This window comes from Cetorhinus maximus, chromosome 1 (assembly GCF_964194155.1).
Source record: "Cetorhinus maximus chromosome 1, sCetMax3.hap1.1, whole genome shotgun sequence".
NCBI classification, from domain to species: Eukaryota; Metazoa; Chordata; class Chondrichthyes; order Lamniformes; family Cetorhinidae; genus Cetorhinus; species Cetorhinus maximus.
This window is the reverse complement of record NC_135879.1, coordinates 38,586,683-38,608,403: the sequence shown is the minus strand read 5'-3', so window position 1 is coordinate 38,608,403 and position 21,721 is coordinate 38,586,683.

Sequence of the window (21,721 nt, the reverse complement as noted above, 5' to 3'; positions counted from 1 at the left end):
TCGGTAGGCAATGGCAGGAACCTTCCAGGGAAAACAGGCTTTGAAGAGGCTTAGACTTGATGCAAGCTGTTGGTCAGCCTGGAGCCCTGTTTTGATGTTTTCAGGCTGGAGTTTAAACAGCAGACTGAGTTACAAGTCTAGAAGTGTAATATTAAAACTTTCCAAAGGCCAGAAGCTTAGGTCATGTGATGTTTCCCATTACTGAATCAGTTGCAGGCTAACAAGCAGTTTCTATGCCTCTGGTCAAAATCCAGTGTTCACCTCAGAAGATAGATGATGCCTTTTAGCAGCTCTACACATATAACGAGTTTTGAGGCTCTCCCTTTGTTATAGGACCAGGCTGGGGAGACAAGTTGTCTGCTGATCCCTGGTTTCATTGATTGTAATGTGTCCTCACAATGAGAGGTGTGAGATTTCACAAGGATGATATTTGAGCTTTTATCCTGTGACAGCTATTGGAAATTTCCAGAACCTGTGGCCGACTTACAAATCATGTGACCTGTGGTGGCCATCTTTTGCTTCAGCAAAGTCCACTTTTTAAATAATCAAAAAAAGTAAGGTTTGATTTAAACAGCTTATGAACCCTTTCATGTCTTAGGGATATTGCAACACAAAGAATGATAATTGCCTGAAATGGCTTTCTGGGTATGTTAACAGGAATAAAAAAAAACATTCAAGAGTCATTTCAATACTGCAAAGGGAGATCTGTAGGTTGTTTGTGTATGATTTCTTGGCCAGCTTCACATCTTCACTCTCCATAAAATTCAGCTCATCCAAAATTCTGTAACCTCTATCCTAACTCATACCAACCCATCAGTCCCATATTCATTCAACGCTTCAAATTTAAAATTCTCATCCTTGTATTAAAAGTCCTCTATCGCCTCACCTCCCCCTATCTCTAACCTCCTTCAGTCCTGATGGTAAATACCGCACTGTCAGACTATTTAATTCAGGTTAAAACTAATAATCAATACAGGGAGCAGATCTTTCATTTGAAACAGACAGAAGTCACATGCACAATCAGTTAAGGCCATTTTCTGCCCAAAAACATATGATTAAGACCAAATGTGGGCAGTAAAATCATGATATGGCCATTGCCAGTGTAAATTAAAGGGGTTTCTCAGCAGCAGTTAGGGAAAGCTGGATCATGGTTTGAGACATTATTATAGTAGTCATTTATGTGTTTTGAGTTGTAAAGGCTAATAAATTTAATGTACTTGTTGCTGCAGGTTTTGCAAAATATCTCCTGTTGCTCTAAAGTGCCGTTCTTTTTTACCCCACCCCTTTAAACTGCTGCTACAGGCTTTTCGCATTCAGCTGGCCTACCTGAATTTCTGCCTCCCAGATCCCGAGTCGTTAATCATTGCACAATCTCGCCTCCGTTTCACTGCCAAGGTTCCTGACTTCTGGGAATGTGCAGCAGCCGTTAATTTCAGATCAGGGTCCTAATTATATTATACGAACCGATTCACATAGCCTATCTTTCCACGGTTGGGGACCGTGTAGGGAGGTGGCATTCGTGGCTCACCAGCAACGTTATGATGAAAGCCCTGAACTAAAGTGCGTCAGATATCTAACAGAATCCTATGGGCAGTTAATGCAGGTCCCACCCACCGACATTACAGATAACAAAATTCGCAACTGTCACAGAGAACATGAAGATATACAGCAGGAAACTAATAAAACTATGTTTAAAGTGCATAATAGTTAAATGATTTCACAGAAGAATAGGGTCGAAAATCTTTGCGCTTCTATATCGTTTACTAACATATAACTGAACCTTTGATAAAATATTACATGTGAATGACTTCCAGAGAAACCCTTCCGGCTGTTGCAATACGAAAATGCATAAATAAAGAACTGAAGCCCTCAGGAGAAAAACAGAGCTCTTAATACAATTCCAGGGTCTTCCAAAAACAGTTTCAATACCCAGGGGAAAAGATGTTATACAAAATACTGGCAGGCATACAAATGAACAATTTGACCCACATGGTCTGTCTCACATCTGCCAAGGCCTAAGATATGGTGTAATGGAATTCTGACCAGAGTGAGGCATCCTTTTAACTGTTAGGGATAATTTAGGCAGAATTTCCTCTTAAGCACTTGAGCATGAAGTATCGTCATGAAGAGAAAAATTCAGCACAAGATTGTATATCTGTAATGCAACCCACTGATGATCTGTTTATTTTAATTAATGGATGAGAAATCTGGCAAACTAAACAAGCACTGAAGAAAAAGGTTTGCCCCAGTGAATTTTGTTCTCTCTCCCAGTCAGCAAACATGCATTTATTAGCATTTCAAAAGCATGAGTTAATTTCTGATGCAATTTAAACATGCAACAATGGCCTTGATATTAGCACCCCCAGTCCATGACAGGGTTGGGGGTGGTGGCTGGGCAGGGTATTAAAATTTGAATTGTGCGGAATGCAACCCAAAGCAGCTGCTGAAAGATATTGGGCATTGGAGTATCCTGCCATGGAAAGATAGGCCAGTTATTAACATATGTAACTCGGGTTTGTGTAGTATAATTGGGACCCTGATTTGAAATTAATGGCTGCTCCACATTTCCAGAGGTCAGGAAACTTGGTAGTGAAATGGAGGCGAGATTGTGCAATGATTAAAGATTTGAATGTGAAAAGCCTGCAGCAGCACTTTAAAGGAGTGAGGTTAAAAAAGAATGGCACTTTAGAGCAGCAGGCGATGCATAAACGACTACCATAATAGTGTCTCAAACCATCCAATCTGAATAAAGGTTCATAATCGCTTTTTTAGTTCTGTCTGGGACACAGTTTGCTGTGAGAGTTATTTGGAGATTTTTTACGTTGTTCAGAGGGAAGCTTCTAAGAATATTGATATGTTGCCACATTATTTTTGTTTCTAATAAAGACAAAACAGTAAAGTTGACAGAACTGATTTAAATTATGTTCCCCAAAAGCCTGTCTTTCCCCCTAATGTTGCTGATAACATCAGAGAAGGATGAATTTCAGGATCAAGGATATTGTACTGTAAAGATAGGCATATCTAAATAAATAAGATAAACAATAAATAGTGGAGAAATATTGAGATTAAGTAAGTATTAAGATTGACACTTAATCTTTTAAAACACAAGCTTTACATCACGGTAAAGGGTAGTGTAAAGCTAGGAGAAAGACTCAATATGTAAGGCAATAAACTGTGATGAGAACATGCATCAAAAGTTCTTTTCAACAAAAATTATGTCTCAGGAAAACCAAGTAACTTTATGGTGTGAAAAGGTTAGGGGCCTCTCCATTTGCCAATCAGTGGACGTGGTGATAATATCAACAGAGGCCCAATCTAATGCTCCGGGGACATGGGTTCAAATCCCACCGTGGCAGCTGGTGAAATGTGAATTCAATTAATAAATCTGGAATATAAAGCTAGTGCCAGTAATGGTGACCATGACAATGATTGTCAATTGTTGTAAAGACCCAACTAGCCCACTAATGTCCTTTAGGGAAGGAAATCTGCCATTCTTACCCAGTCTGGCTGACATGGGACTTCGGACTCACAGCTATGTGGTTGGCTCTTAACTGCCCTCTTAAATGATGTAATAAGCCACTCTGTTCAAGGGCAATTGGGGATGGGCCATAAATGCTGGCCTTGCCAGCGATGCCCACAAAGAATAAAGGAAAAAAATTGGTTTTGAGCAACTGGATGGTCCTACAACATTAGATAGGGATACAGCCAGCAGTACAGGGCCTTAAAAGAGAATGGTATAAAAGGGTACTATGTTTTTGCTTTCATCAAAATCCAGTGGCAGAAACAAGTTTAGAGAAGCAATTCTCACAATTGGTCATTAGTATCCAAGTGTCAGGAAGATATAATAATTTTCATGTTTTTGGAATTTATTGTAAAATAGAGTAATAGTGGGATGTGTCTATGTGTGTGTCTTTGTGTGTGTGTGTGAGACTTAATTGAATTAGAAGCAGCTAATCTGGGTGCTTTGATGTAAGAAGAGGAGTTAGGCTTGAAATGTTAATTAGGTAAGCATGGGGAAGTTTTATAATGTGAAGGGAACATTTAGCATTTTTAACCAAACTATAGTGGCTTGAATTCAAAGGAGGAGGTGTAATGTATACCTAGCCACAGTAGTAGTAAGAAATATTGTGTTTATTTATTTTTCCCAAAGATTACTGGTGGAATTGGTACTATGAAAGATGATTTATTAGTAGAGAGGTAAAGTTCAAAAGACATAGTAAAACAATGGGAATTTGCATTCAAAGAGGAAAATATGTATAAAGGAGAGAAGAATGTTTGTAAGGGAGGCAGTTTAAGATCCAACAAGTGTGAAAAGCCTGCAGCCTGTATGTACCAAACTGCTGCCTCCGGGGACTGAAGTCAAGAGAATTCACTTTGAATCCAATTGTTCAGAGTATTGTTTACTTTGCCTAGGCCTTTTAAAATCTATGTGTCTCATTGTTGCCTTAATGAAAGTGTAACTGGGAGTTAAATTAATTAAAGGATTTAGAAGTTATTATCGTAGTAATTTCTAGACATGCGTATGTGCTTACAATTTTTTCTTTTATTTATAAATGTTTAATTTAGTTTTACAAAAACCTCTTAAGACTCGGTGGTCTTACTACCGAATTCAAAGCGCACATCTCGAAACATACAAATTGAAAATTTGTTGCGACAGTTGTTTCAAGTTTTCTTCTGGGATTTGGACAGCTCAGCATTTACCATCTGCTGTATCATAATACCAAGCGCATGAGTTTTGGACACAGGGCTTAATGCATGTAACTCTGTGTGCATATTTAAGGTGAATGTCTTGGCAATAATAAATGAAATAATTTATCAAACATATTAATGTCTAGTTTCATGATTTGGTTAATGGGTAAAAACTTACCCAATAAAGCTCATGATGGGTAGTATCATGGCTGCTATTGTTGTACTTCGGAAGAGGAGGAAAATGAAGATCAATAACAACAAAGGCATGATGTGCAGGGAGCTGCAGGTGGAAGGCAGAGAAGGCAGCAAAAGAAGGGTTGAGCTCTACCTATCTAACAGGGTCTACAGAGAGAGGCACAGTTTCCTTTACCTGTTGGAGAAGCAATGCTTCTGGAAGCTGAGTTTGTCATGTCAGCTGGTGCCAGGGCATTGGTGGCCTCCTAGAAGACCTGCTACCTGCCCGGACCCAGCAGGCATGCAGTACCAATGGCTGTGAAAGTCACCATGGCCCTCAATTATTTTTCCTCCAGTTGATACCAGGGCACTACCAGAAACATAGGGAAGAATTTTAATTGCCAAGGAGCGGTGGGTTTTGGATGAGGGCAGGGGCAGGGTTAAGGCCATGAAAAGTGGCACGGCTTGAGAGCCTGACATGATCCCACCCACTTCCAGGTTAACAAGTGAGCAGCAACCAGCAACAACTTATATCTGTATAGCATCTTCAGTCTAATAAAACGTCCCAAAGTACATTACAAGAGCATTTGAAACCAAAATCTGACACCGAACCACATAAAGAGATATTGGGTCAGGCGACCAAAAGCTTTGTCAAAGAAATAGGTATCTTAAAGAAGGAAGCAAAGAAAAGAGGTGGAGTGGTGTAGGAGGGAATTCCAGAGCTTAAGGCTTAGGCAATGGAAGTCACTGTCATCAATGGTGAAGCGATTAAAATCGGGGATGCTCAAGAGACCAGGATTAGATGAGTACAGATATTTCGAAGGGTTGTGACCTGTAGGAGATTACAGAGATAGGGAGGGGCAAGGCCATGGAGGGATTTGAAAACAAGGACAAGAATTTTAAAATCAAGATGTTGCTTAACTAGGAGCCAATGTAGGTGAACACAGGGGTGAAAGGTGAAGGAGGACTTAGTGCAGGCAGCAGAGTTCTGCATGACCTCAAGTTTACGAAGGGTAGAATGTGGGATGCCAGTCAGGGATGCATGGGAATGGTCAAGTCTAGATGTGATAAAGGCATGAATGAGAATTTCAGCAGCAGAAAGGGGGAAGGTGGAATAATGGTAATATCATTGGAATAGTAATCCAGAGGTGTAGGTTAATACTCTGGGCAGCTGGTGGAATTTAAATTCAATTAACAAATCCGGAATTAAAAGCTAGTCTCAGTAATGGTGACCATGAAACGATCAGATTGTTGTAAGAACCCATCTGGTTCACTAATGTCCTTTAGGGAAGGAAATCTGTCATCTTTGACTACGTGTGGCTCCATACCCACAAAATGTGACTGCCTCTTAACAGCCTTCTGAAATGGCCTAGCAAGCCATTCAGTTGTACCAAACTACCACAGAAAAGCCAAAAGGGGTATAAAAAAAATGAACTACCAGCATCAACCTAAGAACTGAAAACAACAATGGCACGTTGTACCCAGTCAACTCTGCAAAGTCCTCCTTGCTAATATCTGGGGGCTTGTGCCAAAGTTGGGAGAGCTATCCCACAGATCAATCAATCAACAGCCTACATAGTCATACTCACCGAATCATACTTTACAGACAACGTTCCAGATTCCACTGTCGCCATCCTGGGTATGTCATATTTCACCAGAGGTGGCGGCACAGCAGTATACAGTCAGGAGGGAGTTGCCTTGGGAGCCCTGAACATAAACTCCGGGTACCATGAAGTCTCATGGCATTAGCTCAAATGTGGCAAGGAATCTTCCTGCTGATTACCACCTACGACCCTCCCTCAACTGATGCATTAGCACTACACCATGTTGAACATTACTTGGAAGAAGCACTGAGGATGGCAAGGTTCACAGAATGCCATCACCAAGAGCAGCTCAGTAGCACCACTACTGACCAAGCTGGCCAAGTCCTGAAAGACATATGTGTTTGACTGGGCCTGCAATAGGTGGTGAGGGAACCAAACAAGAGGGAAAAACCTACTTGAGCTCATCCTACCTGTTGCAGATGTATCTATCCTTAACATTATTGGTAGGAGTGATCACCTCACTGTCCTTGCAGAGACAAAGTCCCATCATCGCATTGAGGATACCCTTCATCATGTTGTGTAGCGCTATCACCATACTTAATGGGATGAATTCAGAACAGATCTAGCAGCTGAAAATTAGGCATCCATGAGGCGCTGTGGGCTATCAGCAGCAACAGAATTGTATTCAACCACAATCTGTAACCTCATGGCCCAGCATGTCCCTCACACTACCATTACCATGAAGCCAGGGGATCAGCCCTGTTTTAATGAAAAGTGCAGGAGGGCATGCCAGGAGCAGCACCAGGCATACCTAAAAATGGAGTGCCAACCTGGTGAAGCTGTTACACAAGACTACTTGCATGCCAAACAGCGAAAGTAACATGCGTTAGATAGAGCTAGGTGACCCCACAACCAACGAATCAGATCAAAGCTCTGCAGTCCTGTCACATCCAGTCATCACTGGTGGTGGACAATTAAACAACTAACTGGAGAAGGAGGCTCTACAAATATCCCCAACCTCAATGACAGGGGAGCCCAGCACATAATGCCAATGACAAGGCTGAAACATTTACAACCATCTGCAACCATAAGTGCAAAGTGCATGATAATTCTTGGCTTCCTCCTGAGGACCGCAGCATTACAGATGCCGGTATTCAGCTAATTCACTCCACATGGTATCAAAAAATGATTGAAGGCACTGGGTACAGAAACGACTATGGGTCCTGACAATGTCCAGCCCTTGGTTCTCCAGAACAAGTTGTGTCCCTAGCCAAGCTGTTCCAGGACAGCTACAACACAGGCACCTACCAAACAATGTGGAAAATTGCCCAGATATGTCCTGTCCACAAAAAGCAGAACAAATCTGACATAGCCATCAGTCTACTCTCAATCATCAGCAAAGTGATGGAAGCTGTTGTCAACAGTGCTATCAAGTGCATTTACCCAGTAATAACCTCCTTACTGATGCTCAGTTTGGGTTCTGCCAGGGCCACTCAGCACCTGGACTCATCACTATCAACATCCTGGGGGTTACCATTGACCAGAAACTGAACTGGACCAGCCTTATAAATACTGTGGCTACAAGAGCAGGTCAAAGGCTGGGAATGATGCAGCAAGTAACTCAAATTCCCCAAATCCTGTCCACCATCTACAAGGCACAAGTCAGGAGTGTGATGGAATACTCTCCACTTGTCTGGGTCAGCACAGCTTCAACAACATTCAAGAAGTTTGACAGCATCCAGAACAAAGCAGTCTACTTGTCTGGAACCCCATCCACCACCTCAAACATTTATTTCCTACACAACTGATGCATAGTGGCAGCAATTCACCAAGGGTCCTTCAATAGCACCTTCCAAACTCACAAACTCTATCACCTAGAAGGACAAAGATATCAGATGCAATGGAAAACCATCACCTGCAAGTTCCCCTCAAAGCCACACATCATCCTGACTTGGAACTATCACTGTTCTTTCACTGTTGCTAGGTCAAAATCCTGGAACTCCCTTCCTAACAGTGCATATCTGCACCACATGGTCTACAGCAGTTCAAGGCAGGGGCTCACCACCACCTTCTCAAAGGTAAATAGGGCTGAGCAACAAATGCAGGCCTTGCCTGCAATGCTCAAATCCCATGAAAGATTTTAAAAATGATGAGCTGAGACAGGTCAAACTTGGGCGATGTTACAGAGGTGGAAATTGTTGATCTTAGTGATGGCATGAATATGTGGTCAAAAGCTCATCTCAGGGTCAAATATGACACTGAGTTTGCAAGCAGTTTGGTTTAGACTCAGACAGTTGACAGGGAAAGGGATGATGTCTGTACTTAGAAAATGGAACTTGGGACAGAATTTTGAGGTCGGTGGGCAGGAACAGTCGGCGGGCCCGGGATTGGCCAGGAAACGGGCCACCGCCCCCGATTGGCCCCCAACTGCGATTTCACCTTGGTGGGCTAATTAAGACCACCCAGCATGAAATGCTGCTCTCCATTGGTTGGGAAGGGCTGAACAGAGGCGGGGCCTGTCAGCCACCGGGTCCAATGGCAACCCGGTAGCCAGTTTAAAAACGGCCCAGCCAGCCCCTGGAAGGCTACCACAGAAGAATGTCTGTTCTGCATTAGCAAAGTGATGGAGTCAAGTACGGCTGGAGACGCCAGGTGGTAGGGCAGGTCAGATGGGCACTTGGCCCCCCGCTTTTCGGGTGAGTGCCTCATGGTCCTCCTGGAGGAGGTGACACCCTTGTCCCCAGAGTTCGGAGGAGGAGGCAGCGCTGGTTAGCAGCCATGACATGGTGCGGAACACATGGGTGCAGTGCCGGAAGAGGTTCAAAGACCTGCTGCGCTCAGGAAAGGTGAGTACCATGTTGGCATGGGTCAGTGTGCAGGAGCGTTAAGGTGTGGCCGTCCCCCTGTAAATGTCAGGGGTGCTAGAGTCTGAGTGCCAATTGTCAATGACGCCGGAGCTGGCCAAGGGGTTGAGCCCTGGCTGCTTGGACTGAGTGCCTTGCAGCTCAAGGGCCATGATTCGGAATTGCCCTGTGAGGTGTTCCTCAGCTGGGTTTGGCCAGGCTGCAATGGTGCTGCAGGTAGAGAGTGGACTAATCAATATTCCTCTGTCCTTTCAGGAGAAGACAAGCCATAACCGATCAGAGAGGTCACATACAGGAGGAGGTCTGCCCAACTGCTGCTGCTGACCAGGTTTGAGCAGGATGCCCTTGAGCTGGAGAGCCTGCACGCTCCACGTGCAACTGGGCATGGAGAAGCGGGAATGCCAGATGAAAGTAAGAGTGCAGTGCACAGAGGTGAGAGTTTCGGATTGTGCAACCATTCTAGTGTAGTCTCTTCGTTGATGGGAGCCTTAAAACCTGGAGTCTCCATTGATCATTGAAAGATGATGGCACCATGATGCAGATCTCCATTGTCCCGCCAGGGTACCTGGCATGCACAGTCACAGTGTGATGACTTTAATTAATGACATGTCCTTATTCTCCCTTTTAGATTCGCCAGCAAGCACCTGCTCTCTGGACCCCAAAGGACCACCCTGATGCCGGATGATTTGCAACTGTGTCACACCCACTCTCTGAACCAGGCACTAGTGCTGGTATCAGCACCTCGGTGGGCATTAGAGTGGTGGCTAGAATGTCGGTGCACATTGGTGAGGGAACTTCACGGTCACTTGAGGTGCAGGCGGAGGCGGTGCCTAGGGTGCCGTCAGTCGGAGGACTGCTGGGGACTAGGATGATGCTCAGTTGAAGGGAGATGATGAGCCTCTGGAGTCGTCCATTAGGCGGCAGATGATGGATGTCTAGTGGGATGTGCGGGAGGATCTGGCGGAGATCCAAAGGGGTATGCATGCCACGATCTCCGTTGTGGAGCACTGTATTGACCCTCACGGCTGAGCGCACTGCCTCCTCCATTGAGAGAGTGGTGACTCTCATGTAGAGGTAGCTCCAGGGACAGAATCAGGGGTTCCTGGGGTTATGCTCAGAGCTGCAAGCCCTCACACAGGCAGTGACCTCAGGTGGTCAGTGCCAATGTGGGAGATGGATGAGGCACCCAGTATGCCAGCTAGGTGCCCATCCATCAATGGTGAGCAGCGAGGTCCAGAGCAACCTCACATTGACGCATGAGCTGCTTGTCATCTCTGTGAGCTCCTCTCAGGGTGCTCTGGATGACGGCAGCAGCTCCTCTGCCCCAGCCAGTGACCATTGCATCTGATGAGGCTATGATGACTGGGGAGATGCCAGCCGTGGTACAGGCCACTCCCTCCCAGGTGGGGCCAGCACAGGCTCCACTGGCCAAGGTCATCAAGGCCAGCAGGACAGCAGAGTCAGCAGGCTGTCTCCAATGCCAGTGCCAGCAAGGTGGGTCAGCAGGGGGCAGGCAGTCACCAAGACATAGCACTCAAAAACGTAAGTTAAAGGCACCATGAGCAGAAGAGGGACAGTTCATGGGTTTTCTGTTCATTTATGTTTGGTGTATATGTCTGCAGGCGTGGACATCAACACCAGTAATGATAATGTCATTATGCATTCAATGTGACAATAACATTAAATTTGCTTTGGTTCTGATGGCCTGAGTATTCTTTACTTTTTTTCTTTCTGGTGCAGGGTACGTCAGTATGTAATGCTGGGCGTGAGTGACTCAATACTTTATTGCACTGGCATTGAGTGGGTTTTGGATGCAAATGAAAGGGTAATTTCAGATATCTGGGATGAAGGAGGCAGCCCTGGCATGAGGCGGAAGCAGATCTTTGGTAGGCTAGCTGAAGGAACATTGAGTCATGGCGTCTCTGGTGTCCATGCCTCCCTGGAGGTTACCGAGACCAGCCTCCACACCCTCAACGTTCTCCTCATTGTGCTCCTATTCTGAATCACTACTGGATTCATCATCTGTGGCCTGTGCAGCTGCGTCAAGATCCTCTTCCTCCAGTCCCCCCTTGCCTGTGCCAGATTGTGCAGAGCACAGCATGCAACCACTATCAGTGACACCCGCTCTGGGGGGTATTGTAGTGCATCCCCTGAATGATCCAGGCATTGGAAGTGCATCTTGAGAAAACCTATGGTCCTCTCTACCATCGCCCTTATGGAGGCATGACTCCTATTGTAACGCTGCTTTGACTCCATTCTTGGGTGGTGGAGAGGCGTCATAAGCTGTCTTTTCAACAGATAGCTCTTGTCACCCAGGAGCCATCCATCCAGTCAGACTGGAGCACTGAAGAGACTCGGCACCTGGGAGTGTCTCAGGATGTAAACGTCATGGGAGAAGCCAGGGTACCTTGCACAGACTTGCAGAATATGCATCCTCTGGTCACACACTATCTGCATGTTCATGGAGTGGAATCCCTTCCTGTTGATGAAGGCACACAGATGACCCGCTGGCACTTTGAAGACCACATGTGTGCAGTTGATGGCATCCTGGATGCAGGGGAACCTAGCAATCGCTGCAAAGCCTCTGGATTGCTCAGTCTGGCTGGCCTCATCTGTACGGTAAAGACTAAAGGTTAGTACCTGCCTGAACAGAGCTTCTGTCACCAGTTCCATGCAACTGTGGACAGCTGATTGGGAGACTCCATACAGATCCCCCTGGAAAGAGCCGGATGCATAGAAGTTGAGGGCCACTGTGACCTTCAGAGCCACTGGCATTGGGTGTCCACCCACACAGTCGAAGCTGATCTCAGGCCCAATCATCTGACAAATGGAGGTCACGGTCTTCCTTGAGAGGCGGAACCTCCTTCGGCATTGCACCTTGGACATATTGAGGTAGCTGCATCACTGTCTGTAAACCCTGGCAGCAGGATAGTGGCGTCTTCTACCCCTTTTGCTTTGGACTTCCTGCGGGTCCTGCGCCCCTTGTGCCTGCGCCTCTCCTCCCACAGGTCCTTTCCCTGGAAGCTGCCTGCCCGTTTTCCCATGTGACGAGCGCGAAATTGCATGGACAATGTAAAATCCAGTTTAATTGCCTTTTTAATGGCCTTAACTGGCCTTGTAATTGATGGCAGGCATTGCTCCAACTCCCGCATGCACCCGTTGACTGAAATATCGCGCGATGACGTGCTACTTTATACTCAAGCTGGTCAGGCACGCGCCTGCCTGCTCAGTGAAAAATTCTGCGCTTGGAACAGGAACTGTAAGCAACGGCTTCAGTCTTCCCAATACTGTATTTAATTGGAGGAAGTTTCTGTTCATCCAATAGTGAAAATCAGATAAGCAGTCTGATAATCTAACAACAGAGGAGGAGCTGAGAGAGGTGGCAGGAAAGCACGCCGACGTGTTTCACAACAGCATATATAAGGTGTGCATTTGGCGGGCTGCACTTTGAGGGGAACTCGGAGATGAGTGCACAGTAATGTTGCGCAGCGCTAGCCCGAGCCGCCTGTTGGACTTCAAGGTTGAGGCGTGTTGGGGAGGGGGTGGCAAGGGCTGCCCTGTGGTTGAGGTGACTTCGGGGTGGGGCAAAGGCTGCCCTGCAGTTGAAGGTAGTGCACAAGCATGTGCAATGTGGGGGGGGGGGCGGAGGGAAGCAGCCAAAATTGAGGAAATTTTGTATAAAGTGACCATTCCTCTGCAACTGAGACAGTTCAGATGCAGCCACATTGACATGCGTGGAGCCAGGTCTCTAGCTTATCTGCCCACTCAAGCAACGCAGAGGCGTGCAAGTGCCACCAAGTGCTCCAGAGCTTTTCACCCCTTGGGCACAGACTGCAAAGTAATGAGCGTTTTAGTGGACTGTAGAATAGTTGGACAACTGGGCACATTGTACAATGTCCTTGCTAAAGCTGGCTGTGGAGCAGTCACTGATGGAGGCGTTCATGGCCCCTTGCAATTTCATCACCCCGGTTTGGACCAGTCTCCCCCATGGTTCAAGCTAACAATGCAGCCTTGCAGTGAGGGTTAGGAGAATGTCTGCACCTGAGTTGAGAGCACAGCATGCAGTCCAATGGGCAAGGCTGCCACCAATCGGTCAGGTGGAGTGGGGCAGAGGTGGGTGGAGTTTTGGGCAGCCATGCAGCGCACTAAATTCTGGCCATCCAAGTGGTGACTAGCACTCTTCGAGATGTGTTAAGGGGCCTTCAGACTTAACCAAAAGAGGTTCTTAGTATACCCAAGATAACCCACACATCTCTCTCTTTCATCTTGCAGGAGGAGTACATCAGTAGCATAGCGCCTGGTGAACTAGCTGTATGCCTTGTGGTGTACAGAGAGTGGAGACAGTGGAGAAGAGAGCAACTGAGGCACCTGGCTGCGCAGAGGGAGGAACAGCAGCATCAGGAAGAAGGGGCAGCTGGGGCTCCTGCACACCGCTGAAGGCCCACAGCGAGCTATCATTGGTCGGTGCCTAGTTAGACTCAGGATCTATAGACACTGCCTTTCATTTCTGCAGATGATCAACAACCAGTGTCGCCGAAGACTGGGCATGACTAGGGAACTGGTCAGCTGCTGCAGGATTTGGCACCACGGGGACATGAAAGACATCCACCATCAGTGGCCGTGAAAATGACAGCGGCACTCAATTTTTACGCCAGTGGCTCCTTTCAGGGTTCCACAGGTGACCTCTGTGGGATATCACAAGCCTCCACCCACAAATGCATCCATCCCATCTTTGTGAGGGCACACAACTTTGTGCATTTTGCCTGGGACCAAGAGAGCCAGGATGCAAGAGTGATTGGATTTACCCAGATCTCAGGTTTCCCACAGGTGCAGGGTGTGATTGATTGCATTTAAATGGTGCTCAGATCTCCATCGCAACAAGGGGTCAACTATGTCAACCGCAAGGGCTTCCATTTGCTAAATGTGCAACTGGTGTGCGACCATAAGCACATCCTGCAGGTCTGCGCACGGTTTCCAGGTACTGTCCACGACTCCTACATTCTCAATTGGTCACAGATCCCTGACATCTTCCAGGGTTCACAGAGGCTGCAGGAATGGCTCCTATAGGACAAGGGCTACCCGCAAAGGAAGTGGCTGATGACACCCATGCGGCAGCATCAGACTGCAGCAGAGTGAAGGTGTAATGAGGCTCATGCTACAATTCGCAACTTGGTGGAGCAAACCATCGGGATGCTGAAAATGAGGTTCCAGTGTCTGGACTGGTCTGGTGGACCCCGGCAATATACTCCTCAGAGGGTGTCACGCATCGTCGTTGTCTGTTGCGCCCTTTACAACCTGGCACTGCAACGGGAAGAGGAGCTGGCTGAGGAGGAGATGCAAGAGCTGGAGATCTCCTCCGATGAGAAGGACGTCGACAGTGATGAGGGTGAGGAGTTCCTCGAAGGTGACAATGATGGCGATGAGGCCCTCACACTGGCCAGACAAGGCAGGCATGCTCGGGATGCCCTTATAGCTGTTAGATTTGTGGAGGATGATGAAAACATGCAGTGAGGAGACATCATAGATCCTCACATTGCATCTATGAATGTTTGACTCCAGTCTGGCTTATGGCAGCGCACATAACCTCTGTGATAATGCTTCTGTCATGGAAACACAGTGGAGGCCCTAATAGTCACTCGGTTGCAGGAGGGTGATGACAATATGCAATGAGGACACTCCATAGATCTTCACACAGTCTCTGAGAATGTTTGACTCCTGTCTGCCTGAGGGCAGCTCGCTTGTGCTCTGTGATCAGGATCATATCGTGGAGATGCAACCATGAAACTTTAGAAGCACCTGAACCTTTGTCCGCCTTCAGCACCTGACCCCTTCAGGAGCACAGTGTCACTAGCCACAGATACTGACAAGATGGGGACCAGCCCCACCTTTAAGGTGCTGAGAGCACGCAGAGAGAATGATGGAACTCTGTGACCCCTGCCCCTAGTTAAAGACAATTTGTTCAATAAACAGTTATTTACTTATTAAGTTTACAAACCTAGGGCTCATATTCTGTTAACCTAAATTAAACAGTTAGGTAGAATTGGGGCAATCTGATGGTTTGATCAAACTTTTCACATTTGTCGCATCTCGGGAAACAGTAGGCCTTGATATTACAGTGCACTATCCCCAGTGAGCTGTGACAGTTCTCAAAACACTACTACACTACATCCCTCCCTTTCTTAGTAAATGGGAGACATAGCATATTTCAGTAATTTGTCTCCAAAATGCAAATAATACAATTAAGCACAACTTGAACATTCAACTTATTACATATTCTAACTTTCACATTAATTTAACAGTGAACTCAATCTGATACAATGGAAACAAAAGATTTGTTCACCAACTGAAAATAGTTCACTTTGTCACATAATCAGTTGTATGGTAGATGTTTTCTCTCACAAGTAGGATATCGTCTAAGATCAGGCGTGGTCTCATTTAACTCATGTTCTTCATCGTGAGGTGTCAATGTCGGAATGGGATTTAATGTTTACGAATGGTGTTCTCAGTGATTTGAAGAATTGCACATTTCCTATGCTGATTTGTGAACTGTGCTTGAAAGTGATCAATGGTCCTTTTGTATCAATCACAGCAAATGGTTGGATGTCATATGGGGTTGTATGTTTTCCAACATGACCATTATATTTAACAAGCATTTTATCTCCTGGCTTTAGCAGTATAGCTCTAAATTTCACGTCTCGCTCTGCATTTACTCTCATTCTATCCTTCTCTTCTCAATCACCTTTTGTGTACGTGTTGATCATTAGCTCTGTGGGGTAGTTTTGGAAGACGTGTTCACACAGAATTTTCAAGGATGACTGTAGGTGAAGGCTTTCCAGTGAGGAGTAGCTCCCTAATTGCAAAGCAAGTGACCCAGCTCTTGCTTCCATGACTTTCTCTCAGCTATAGACGTACATATTACTTTCTTCAAGGTATGCCTAAATCTCTTGATTTTCTCTATTAGCTCTAGGCCAATAGGTTGTGATCTTTCAATGAGTGAAGGCTAGATAGTTCACAAATTTATTGAACTCATCGCTGTTGAATGGGCTCCATTGCCATGGATCACCATTTGAGGGATTCCGAGCTACGCAAAAATCTAATCAAACTTTGGGATGACTGCTTTCGTTGAAGTAGATGTAACTATTTCCACCACTGGGAATCTGCTGTAATCATCAGTGAAAAAAAGCAGATGTTCACCAGTGGGCAAATCTACAAAATCATTGCTCATCTCAATTCACAGTGTTTGAGGTAGTTCAGACATCTTGAGGGGATCCTGAAAATTTGACATTGTGGTTGCTTGACATGGCAAACACTGATTGATTTTGTGCTCTACCATTGGGTCAATTCCTGAGAATCATACCTTTTCCCCAAAAAGTTGTCTGGCTTCAACAATACCCTGGTGACCTTCATGTGCTATGTCGACAACACATTCTCTCAATGATTGTGGAATAACAATGCAGTTGTTGTGTAACATGAGATCAGATGTAGTTGTAACAGTGAGCTCATTTCAAACATCGTGAAGACCTTGTAGTGTTTGAGCGATTTTGTTTGTAGACACTCTTTCAATCATGTGTTTCCAGTTCCATGATTCCATTGTCATCATAGATAGTTATAATGCCTCATCTTGTTTTGTTGCCTCTTTGATGTCAGCTAGTTTTAGTGACTTTGGCACCTCATTTAGGCTTATGTAGTTGAGATGTTGTTTGGCAACCTTTTATTTATGACTAGTAGGACTAGCTGTTGGCAAACGATGTCACAAAAGATAGTGCACTGGATTGAACTTGCCTGGCTGATACTCAACATGGAACTCACACTCTTGCAGTTTGAGTATCCAATGCTCTATTCGAGTGGGTGATTTGCCATGTGGATCGTTGAACAAGCCAACGTGTGGTCTATGAACGGCATGACTTCAACTCAGTTACATCAAATTGAGATGAAAATGTAAGATACCCCATGTGATTGAGAGTGCTTCTCTCTCTGCTTGTGAATAAAGTTGTTCTAAGGGTGTTAGTGATCTGCCTGCCATTACAACAACTGATGGGTTCCCTGCCTTGTATTTTTGCATGAGAACTGGCATCCAAGCCAACCGGGCTTGCATCCAAAAAGAGTTGGGTTGTTTTCTCAGGGTCAAAATAGGCATGTGTGCAACTTGCTGACAACTATTGTTTGATCTGGTGTACCACCAGTTTGTGTGATGTAGTCCACTCCCACATGTTGGTCTCCGTTGTCAGATTGTGTAGGGGGGAAGATAGCATAGCAAGGTCACGAATGAAGTGACTGCAGTACATGATGAATCCTTGTAGACTCCAGACTTCCTGCATATTTGTAGGATCCGCAGCATTTGAAATGGCTTCAACTTTCCATAGTTCAGGTGATACTACTTCACCTCTGAACACATGACTGAAGAATTAACTTCTGCTTTCATTGAACAGGCACTTGTCTTTGTTCAAGGTGAAGTTACATTCTCTAAGACGTTATCGTCATGCATGTAGGTGTGTCTCGAGTACACTTTCAGGGCAAGCATAGATGAGAATGTCATTGCTGATGTTCAGTGTGCCATCAAGTCCTTCAAGTGCAGACTGAATCATGTGCTGAAGTACCTTAGCTGCTGAGTTGACTGCAAAGTTGAACCTCTTGTATCGAAAAAGTCCGATGTGAGTGCAGGATAATGTAAGATACCTCAATTCTTCTGCAAGCTCACTTTGATGGTATCTTATATTGAGGTCAATTTTAGTGAAGTTGTTAGCACCGTGTATTTTCTCTATGATTTCCTCAATTATTGGTGTTAAGTGTCTTTGTTGTTGTATGGCTTGGTTTGGTAACCGCATGTAACCTAGTTCTCGTTCCTGGGTTTCTTGAAGACTTGAATGGGTGAGACCCAAGAGGTAGGCTCATCTCAACTTTCTCAATAATATCAAGGTCAAGTAGACCTTCTCAGTTCCTTCTCAGTCTGTTTTATGACATGAAATGGTATTCGCCATCATTGATGCACCACTGGGGGCACAATGGGATCTATACGCAACCTGTATATAACACTGATCAGTTTGCTGATGCCAGTGAAGCGGTCAGCATACAACTCAAGGATATTACTGGTATGCGTAGGAATCATTATGTGACGGCAACCATGTGCATATCTGATAAATGTGTCACAGTCTCCAGATCTGACATAAAAACACCCTGGTGTCTTTGAATGAGATTGGCATTTCACTAAGAATTTTCAGAGTTTGTCACTGTTGTAAAGGAAAGTTTTTGTAATCCCTGGTTTGCAGAGGATGGAGCAATCCTGAAGTTTCGTCACTCATGACACTGACAGATTCTCCTGCATCAATGAGAGTATCTACGTCCGAGCAGCCAATGGTCACTGTCACACAAGGCTGGTGCTGTGTCTGAAAGAGAGTACAGAGGTATGTTCAGGATCATCTGCCTCTACTTTGGCTACATTCTCACACCTTTTTGACGTGGTGCGCTTACTGTTGGTATTGATCTTGTAGCTGATTTTGTTGATGAATGACAAACACAGGCTAGGGCGGTTGGGTTTTCCACAGACTTTACACTGTTTACTGGTAGCAGGACATTTTGTCTAGTGTGGGTAAGCATCACCACAGTGGAAACATTGTTGGGTTGGGCAAGTCACAACTCTATTTGTGAGACTGCTGTTGTTGCTTTGTAGGTGGTTTCCTGGCACTTGAGTGATGAGTAGTGTTCACAGAAGTTGAACTCAAAGCGTGGTTGCTGGCAATCTCAGTTTCCATAGCTCTGGACTCAGAAAGCAATAGTAAGCTTGCTAGCTCCAGCAGCTCTGAGAGATTTCTGTTTTTGTCAAGTGCTTTCCAGCATAGTTGGCTGGAGAGACAACCTTCAATGGTTTGTGTTTTAATTTCCCTTTTGACCTGTTCGACTTCATCAAAGTTACATTTGGCTGCGAGTTGACTCAAGCACATGCAATATTGTTCATTTGTCTCATTGGCATCTTGCTGCAAGAAATGGGACATTAGTTCCTTTGTAGCTGAGTCATAGTCATTTTTCTCAGGTGTAAGTGTTTCAAAAATGTCTTCTAATTTCCTTTTACCCTCTGTGATAGGAAAACCTGCCATCGCCCCTTCAAAATGTCACAGCAGCTTTTGCCAATGTGGGAAGACAGATGAAGGCTCTAAATGTACTTCAAAAGGTGATAGATTGGGCATAGACAATGCCTTTTTCATCAGCAATAGCAACTTGCCTGTAAAAATTTCCTGCTTGTTTGCTCTGAGCTTGTGCGCCTTTAACACGGCCTTACTGTTTTACTAAGTCTGCAGCTTAAAATGATGTCTGCTACTTAAATGTTGTTTTTTCTGCAGAGCAGACAAAACCCTCCAAAAAGATTCATACCTTCTTATCTGCATTATCTTCATCATAGTGTGAGGCTCTTGAGGTTAGGAACAGCCAGAGACAGCCAGAACTAAAAGTGCACAAGTGGCTCCTTTTATTAAAACATTTTCTTCTGTATGGTATCTTCAAGTGAACAAAACGTAAATATTGCAATTCTCAAAACATTACATACTACAGTCAGCTATTCAAAATCATTCAGAAATCCTTGGTTATACAAACAGAGGTATGGGGTACTAAAGCAAGAAAGTTATGCAGTTTTGAGTATTGTGTCCAATTCTGCACATCACATTTTAGGAAGGATGTCAAAGTCTTAGTGAAGGTGCCAAAGAGATTTATTAGCATGGTACTAGGGATGCAAGGCTTTAGTTAATCAAGAGAGCTGTGTTGTTCTACTTAGTGCAAAGAAGAAGATTAAAGGGAGATTTAGTAGAGGGGTTCAAAATTTTGAAGAGTTTGGTGGAGTATATAAGAACAAATTGTTTCCAATGGCAGAAGAGTTGGTAACCAAAGGACATAGATTTAAGGTAACAGCAAAAGAACCCAAGGTGAGGTGCAAAGAAATCATTTTATGCAGCATGTTGTTATGATCTTGAATGCACTGCTTGGAGTGTGTGGCAGCATATTAAATAATAACTTTTAAAACAAAATTAGATAAATTCTCGAATTGGAAAAAAATTACAGGGTTAAGGGGAAAAGGCAAAGAACAGGAAATTGGATAGTTCTTTCAAAAAGCAAGCACAGGCACCTTGGTCTGAATGGCCTTCTTCCATGCTCTATCATTCTATGATTCTTTAATTCTTTGATACTGTGATTAGAATTTTTAATTTCAGTTCATCTTGGTTTTTATCTCATGATTAATCGATTCAATTGTTGCACTATTTTAAGTTTATTTTACTACTGATGCTCTTTCTTTAATCCAAAGAACAAACCAGCATAAAAACCCATTATTCCTATTTCTGCATTCATATTATTGGTCCCTCAATTATTTCCTATTTACATGGAATTATATAGAACAGCTCCTAAACTAAACTCTTTATTGTGAACAGTCATTATATTTGAAAGTGAAAAGATACATGCACAAGTGAAATGTCTTAAAAGCACCCATGGTGGCAATTTTTACTTGCTATTGAGAGCTGGGGTGGAGGGTTTGTTCAGTAATGCTGGGAAAATCTGGGTTTCCCCGCATGCTAGAGAGTATAAAGTCTTTTGGCCTGACAGGTACTCCACCCAAGTTAGCTTGACTAACAGACTTGGCTTCTGGTTGTGGGGGGAGCAGCCTGGAAGATACTGCAGGACCACGAAGATCTGATTTTTATTTCTGTACTCTGAATCAGATGGTGTTACGAGGGGATTCATGTTCTTTTTGGTATTTCAGCTTTAGTTTTCCACTAGTCTTGTAGACTTCTGCCAAGAGTAAGATACAACTTAACTTCTACATCTCATCTCTCTTGGATCTTGGAAGGCACTTCAGATTCTTACATCTTGAGTTCAACACTGTTGCTATTTTTAGCAATGAGATTGATGATTTATTTGCAGTGAAAGTTCTTAAACCAAGCAACATATGCTGAGTAATCAATTGAGACAGTCAGAACACAAAACAAATGGCACAATGCGGGTAAACGATGGAGCAGAAAATGTGCATTTCTCCCCCATGGGTTGCACTAGCAAAGCTTTTGGAGTTTGTCAAATGCATTAGGAGAGGGCACTGCTAAATTGTGCTTCTGAAGAGCTAACATGGCTGTGATAGCGAATCTATTTCTATGCAGTTTCTGTACCATCTGCAAAGTGCAGATCTATCTAGTTGAAGCATCTGGGATAAGTGACATTGTCGTAGAAATGTGATCATACTGCAAAAAACACAGGGGACAAGTTGTGGGCAGAAGTCATTTGTGGTTGCAGAGGCCACATGAAATTCATGCTAGTAGTTTATTATACTGAGTCGAGGCCAGACAGGTGAATAAGTTGACATAATTATAATTTTGAAAAGATAGGACAATGATGATGGAAATCATTCATGTTGTGTAATACCATTGCAAAGAACAAGGCTGGGCTGATTCTGAGCTCCTTGTCAATATTTATGAAAGC